Here is a 6,284-nt window from a genome sequence, read left to right as displayed (position 1 = left end):
AACCAGCTTTTACGTTTAGGGGTATGAAAAGTATATACAAACTATATAAACTAGTTCATTCACTTATTTTGTACAAATATGTACACAGAAAGGAGAACAAAATTTCCAGAACTGGACGGAACAAGTTAAAATTTGAAGAAATTAAAAATAAAAACAAGTAAAGAAGGGCTATGTTCGTGTGTAATCGGATTTTTTTATAGTTTTGCTCGTCCCACATACTAAATACTAACTATAATGCCACATACTCCAAAATTTTTCCTGGACTTGGACAATTTTTGGTCGTAAGCTGGCATACTTTATAAGAATTATTAACGTTCTATTAATTACTTCTTGATTTGTATACTAGAAAGTGGAATTTAACTTCTTTGTTATGTTGGAAGTAGGCGTGGCTGTAGTCCGATTTCTTCAATTTTCGCACTGTGATATAGGAATATAAAAATAATGCTATGTTATAAATTTAGTCGACATCTGATATCTGGTTTCACCAAAAAGTGGACGGTGTCACGCCCAACGTCTAATTTTCACAACGGCTCTCGTAAAGCCCCCTCATACCATCTCGGAAGTAAAATTTAATGTCTCTGACGTATTTAGTTATTGATTTATTGCGCTTTTAGTGGATTTGAACATTACCGTTATATGGGGAGTGACCGGGGTAACCCGGTTAATCTATTTTCACACTGTTGGTAAAAGTTCTTATAGTATTTACGCTGAGCAAATTTGGTGGCTATAGCTTTAGTAGTTTAGGACATATGTACATAAAAGTTATAAGAGGGCGGGGCCACGCCTACTTTTTAAAAATTCTCACAGGTGACCCTAGCTACTGCGATTTTTGGTGCCAAATTACAAAGACATTTTATATAACCCCATATCTATCTCGATTATTTTAAGTGAACAAAACTATAATATTCTGGAGCAACAGGTTGAAAAAGTATAAAAAGGAACCGTAAATCGATACAATCTGCTATTCCTAGGAATACATTTTTTTGAATAAAATTCAATTATTGAAGAGTTTAGCTCGTCTTCAGTCATTTGTGGCCATGTTCATAATATAATCAATTTAACAATCGTAGACGTAATTTGCGCCAGAAAAAATTAAAATAGTATAAAATGGCTTTTTAAAAACTTCCATCAAAGTTTCATTAATCTTTTTCAGTGAAAATATCTTGTGATTCTGCTGCAAAAATCATTTGGAAACAATTTTGAAAATAAAACTGTGGTAAATAATACTTGGTGTGAGGAAGTTCCATGGATTTGAGTGATCACGAAGTAGTTTGCTTATGCGGAGCACTTCAGCTTTAACTCTATCATTTTTGTCATCGTAACATAAATCTAAACTAGTGTTCATTTTAATATTTAGTCACACATTTTTATAATTATTCATGAGATGTTCTGCGAAATTTTTAGTTGGCTGTCAACATCAATGAAACTTCGGCTGAAAGTAATTGAAGTTCGTAATACTAAAAAAGAGTTGGGATAGTCGGAAGATGAATTGCTTCAATTTCAATTAAACTCAGGAAAGTTGAAAGCCGTCTATAATGAGGGATTGTGAATAACCTCGAACATTTTTTTGTTGCTTTCCTGTGTAAATGTATGATAAAAGAGCAACGCACAAAGCAAGCGAGAACTGCTAATCGAATGACATAGCGTGCCTCGTTGAGAAGTACGGAAGTATAAAGTGTGAAGACCTCATATATATATCTCAAAACGGAAGTTTTTCAGTAGATTTAACTGAACGAAATGATGGACATAGAACAATATCGGCAAGAAAATCGTTTCACGTTCTGTTTCAAATAATAGAAGTTAACAAGAACTGTGTGACTTTTGGTAATAATGTTTACAGTTTCAGCTTCCATGCGGATTTAGAACTATTAAGTTAAACATACAGTAAACGAAGCAATTAATTTTTCGATCTTCCTGATAATGAGACTCTTCTTCTTCTTTATTGGCGTAGACACCGCTTACGCGATTATAGCCGAGTTAACAACAGCGCGCCAGTCGTTTCTTCTTTTCGTTACGTGGTGCCAATTGGATATTCCAAGCAAAGCCAGGTCCTTTTCCAATTGCTCCTTCCAACGGAGTGGAGGTCTTCCTCTTTCTCTACTTCTCCCGGCAGGTTCTGCGTCGAATACTTTCAGAGCTTGAGTGTTTTCGTCCATTCAGACAACATGACCTAGACAGCGTAGTCACTGTCTTTTAATTCGCTGAACTATGTCAATGTCGTCGTTTCGTTTGCTGTGGTCGTAATCAAAAGGGTTGTCTCTCATTCAAGGCAGTTGATATCTTTTTATTGGGGGCGTGTTTTACGTGGCGGGTCCCAAACCCAGCGCACAGCCCTGTGTAAGAAATATTTCGCCTTCGAACGGATGTTCTTAGGGTAGCCAGAACATACTTGGTCTAAAACCGGAAATAGTGAGCTGCTTGAGCCATATGAAAAAGAATCGTTTCTGGCCACTCCCAAGTAAATGGCGATCATTTTCCTCACTTGTGTGAACTTCTGCACATTCTTCCATCCATCGGAACAAATAACTATGTATTATATAAGTATGTATATACTATGCATAGTTTTTATACATTGATAAATACATATACGCATTTATCTATAAATTATAACCCTTTTTCACAGCACTCGTGTACATCGAAGAATGGGATTTATTGCATTCGCAATACTTACGCATTCAGAGAAGATTGTTCAGATCGGACTTCCATAGCATATAGGTGCCGTGCAAACTGCTCGATTGATTTTCGATTGTATGGGGAACTTTCTTTATTTGACAAGATATCTTAACGATATGATGCGGTTTATTGTTTAAGCCACGGTACAAATAAGGTTCTTGTATGTAAACCTTTTTTGAATTTGGTGCAACTGAAGATATCCTTTTTCTTATTTTAAAATATTATTGACTTAAACTAACGGGTGATTTTTTTGAGGTTAGGATTTTCATGCATTAGTATTTGACAGATCACGTGGGATTTCAGACATGGTGTCAAAGAGAAAGATGCTCAGTATGCTTTGACATTTCATCATGAATAGACTTACTAACGAGCAACGCTTGCAAATCATTGAATTTTATTACCAAAATCAGTGTTCGGTTCGAAATGTGTTATTATCGACAAATTTTGTTCAGCGATGAGGCTCATTTCTGGTTGAATGGCTACGTAAATAAGCAAAATTGCCGCATTTGGGGTGAAGAGCAACCAGAAGCCGTTCAAGAACTGCCCATGCATCCCGAAAAATGCACTGTTTGGTGTGGTTTGTACGCTGGTGGAATCATTGGACCGTATTTTTTCAAAGATGCTGTTGGACGCAACGTTACGGTGAATGGCGATCGCTATCGTTCGATGCTAACAAACTTTTTGTTGCCAAAAATGGAAGAACTGAACTTGGTTGACATGTGGTTTCAACAAGATGGCGCTACATGCCACACAGCTCGCGATTCTATGGCCATTTTGAGGGAAAACTTCGGACAACAATTCATCTCAAGAAATGGACCCGTAAGTTGGCCACCAAGATCATGCGATTTAACGCCTTTAGACTATTTTTTGTGGGGCTACGTCAAGTCTAAAGTCTACAGAAATAAGCCAGCAACTATTCCAGCTTTGGAAGACAACATTTCCGAAGAAATTCGGGCTATTCCGGCCGAAATGCTCGAAAAAGTTGCCCAAAATTGGACTTTCCGAATGGACCACCTAAGACGCAGCCGCGGTCAACATTTAAATGAAATTATCTTCAAAAAGTAAATGTCATGAACCAATCTAACGTTTCAAATAAAGAACCGATGAGATTTTGCAAATTTTATGCGTTTTTTTTTAAAAAAAAGTTATCAAGCTCTTAAAAAATCACCCTTTATTAGTTAGCGTTAATGCAATGCCTTTCCTTTCCTAAAAGGTGCAGTAGAATCAGAGCATGGTACAAGAATGTCAAGTTTGCCACGATATTTGTAACACCATGAATAGAAACCCAGCAAATTTATACCATATCTAAATGAATAGTGTGACGAGCTGAGTCTATTTACCCATGTCCGTCTATATACGCGAACTAGTCCTTCAGTTTTTGAGATGTTGAAATTGTTCAGATCGGATTACTGAAACATGTAGCTGCCATACAAATACAATACAAAACTAAACGAATACATTATATGTACATATATTTACAATATTATTTTTAGTACCTACAGCAGCGGCTCTAGTGACTACACACTTGCGCACACATCACCCATTTATTTAGATCTTCATAGCTGCACCATCACCAACAATGGTAGCAACATCAACAACTTCGTTGTCCAAATATACCAGCAAAAGTCAGCAAAAGCGGTTTTGGTTCTGCTATTAACTTATTAAATAGCAGCACAGTGATACAAGTTATACACGAAGTCGCCGACATATAGTTAATCAGTTGATGAACTTACATTCAGCTTGTACGGTTGCGTATCTGGACTCCGCACATATTTATGTCTTTAATGAACGAATGAAAAGATAAATAAAAATACCTACGGCATAAGTGTGTTAAAAGATGTGGCAAAGCAATATATCTGTTTTTAAATTTTTGCAAATTTAATACTCGATTCTTACGAATTTCCATATAACAGTAAATTTGAAAATTGAAGTAATTAATGTGCAAAAAATAAGTAAGAAACATATACACAAGAGTATAAACTTAAAAAAACAGTGTTCCTATAAAGTAGTGGTGAAGAAAACTGGTCAAGTATGTACACTCTTAAATACCTGCAACATAAATTACCATTATGTTTGCTAAGACATAAAGAATTATGATATACATATACCTATTTATACATAAGCTAATGATTTGCTAATAGAAATAACACAACTGTCACAAGATTGGTAACTGTAAATAATGTTTTTTGGCTATTGAGCCATACAAGTTTGGCCAGCTAAACTTAGTATAACTCCCTCAACTAAATGTGTAAAATCAAATTCAAAGTTCATAACAGCATTCATGAAATACTAAATATTACACACATACTAAAACTTTCAAGATGGAGTCTCTTCTTATGTTACCTTGCCTTTAGTTTTCACCGAATTGATGCTGTAATAGCTGATACGCTTTCTCTTATCATATTCATTTCATCTAATTTTTTGGATATATATAATAAATTGAATATTTATTAAAAAGTAAATTTGTATAGCGTGCTGAATTTAATAAAAAATTGATCACGTAGCATAATATGGTAATGCCGAAATATCCACCGTACGTGTTGTGTATGTATAAACAATTGAATGTAGCTGTAAAGGCTATGACTCAATAATTCAGTACGAACTTTTAACAAATATAATATTCCATATAATAAAAAGGATAATGAAAAAATCTCTTTATCACACCGTATCAATTTATCATGTTGCAAGTATTTATAGAAGTAATAGCTCAATCGCAGCAGAAAAGGAAAATATATAGAGCAGTAAGGTTATGCTTGACCTAGTTATACCATTCCATAAAATTAACGTTTGAGTTTTTGGTTAAGAAGTAAACTATATTGTCAGGGATGTGAACACTTTGAATTTTGGATATTAAGCTGTATGTCTCACTGGCACGCTTTATTTTATTATCATAGCTTTTCCTACGGAATACACTTATTTTAAAAACGTATATAAAAGAAGTACGAGTTATACAAGTTCGACTGTATTTTTGTACATATGTATATATATCCGGTTTCAAAGTGAATGTTAAAGTTTTCTTACTTGAAAGCTTTAATAATATTTATTTTCCAATACATGACAAATATATACACTTGCGTATGAATAAACAGCAGATAAAAGGTTAAGAGAATTTTCTCCACCGAATGATCGGCGAATTAGTGACCACCAATCTCGGTTACGGCGGGCGCCATATACATTTAATTTGGAGTTAAAATTGTATAAAAAAATACATATGTTATTCGCCTACATAGTGAATAGTGCTCCTCACAATAATAAGAAATTTTTTTTCACAGCGTGATCTCTAATAATTCTTTTTTAATTTAAATTGAGTAAAAAAGGATACTAATGAAATTCAACTACAACGTTCAATAACTAAAAACAAATTTATATTAGTTTTGAAACATATTTAAATATTTCCATAACAAAGGGCGGTTTTGTGAGGACTTTTTTCTTTTGTGTTTAAAATTTAAATATATGTCAAAAATATTTCTTTACAAATTTCATGCCGAATAAATTATTGCTTAATATCTTCGAGTTTAGTTTTCGCTAAAAGTACTTTATTTAACTTAATTATTTTAAGCCGATTACAATTCTGCACTTTTTTTATTAATCAAATCTTATCGTAACCAAAC

The 6,284-nt window shown here is 34.1% G+C and overlaps 1 protein-coding gene across 2 annotated transcripts in view; it reads left to right on the top strand.

The window, feature by feature from the left end:
* The first annotated feature begins 4,037 nt into the window (after positions 1–4,037).
* LOC105226306 (uncharacterized) overlaps positions 4,038–6,284 on the top strand; it is an 81,968-nt gene continuing 79,721 nt past the window's right edge. For both annotated transcript variants that reach the window (XM_049459981.1, XM_049459980.1), the window contains exon 1: positions 4,038–4,702. The gene's annotated coding sequence lies outside the window, so the exon portion shown is untranslated. The remainder of the gene's footprint in view (positions 4,703–6,284) is intronic.

The sequence above is a fragment of the Bactrocera dorsalis genome, chromosome 6 (genome assembly GCF_023373825.1).
Source record: "Bactrocera dorsalis isolate Fly_Bdor chromosome 6, ASM2337382v1, whole genome shotgun sequence".
NCBI lineage: Eukaryota > Metazoa > Arthropoda > Insecta > Diptera > Tephritidae > Bactrocera > Bactrocera dorsalis.
This window is presented reverse-complemented; position numbering and strand designations above follow the sequence as displayed.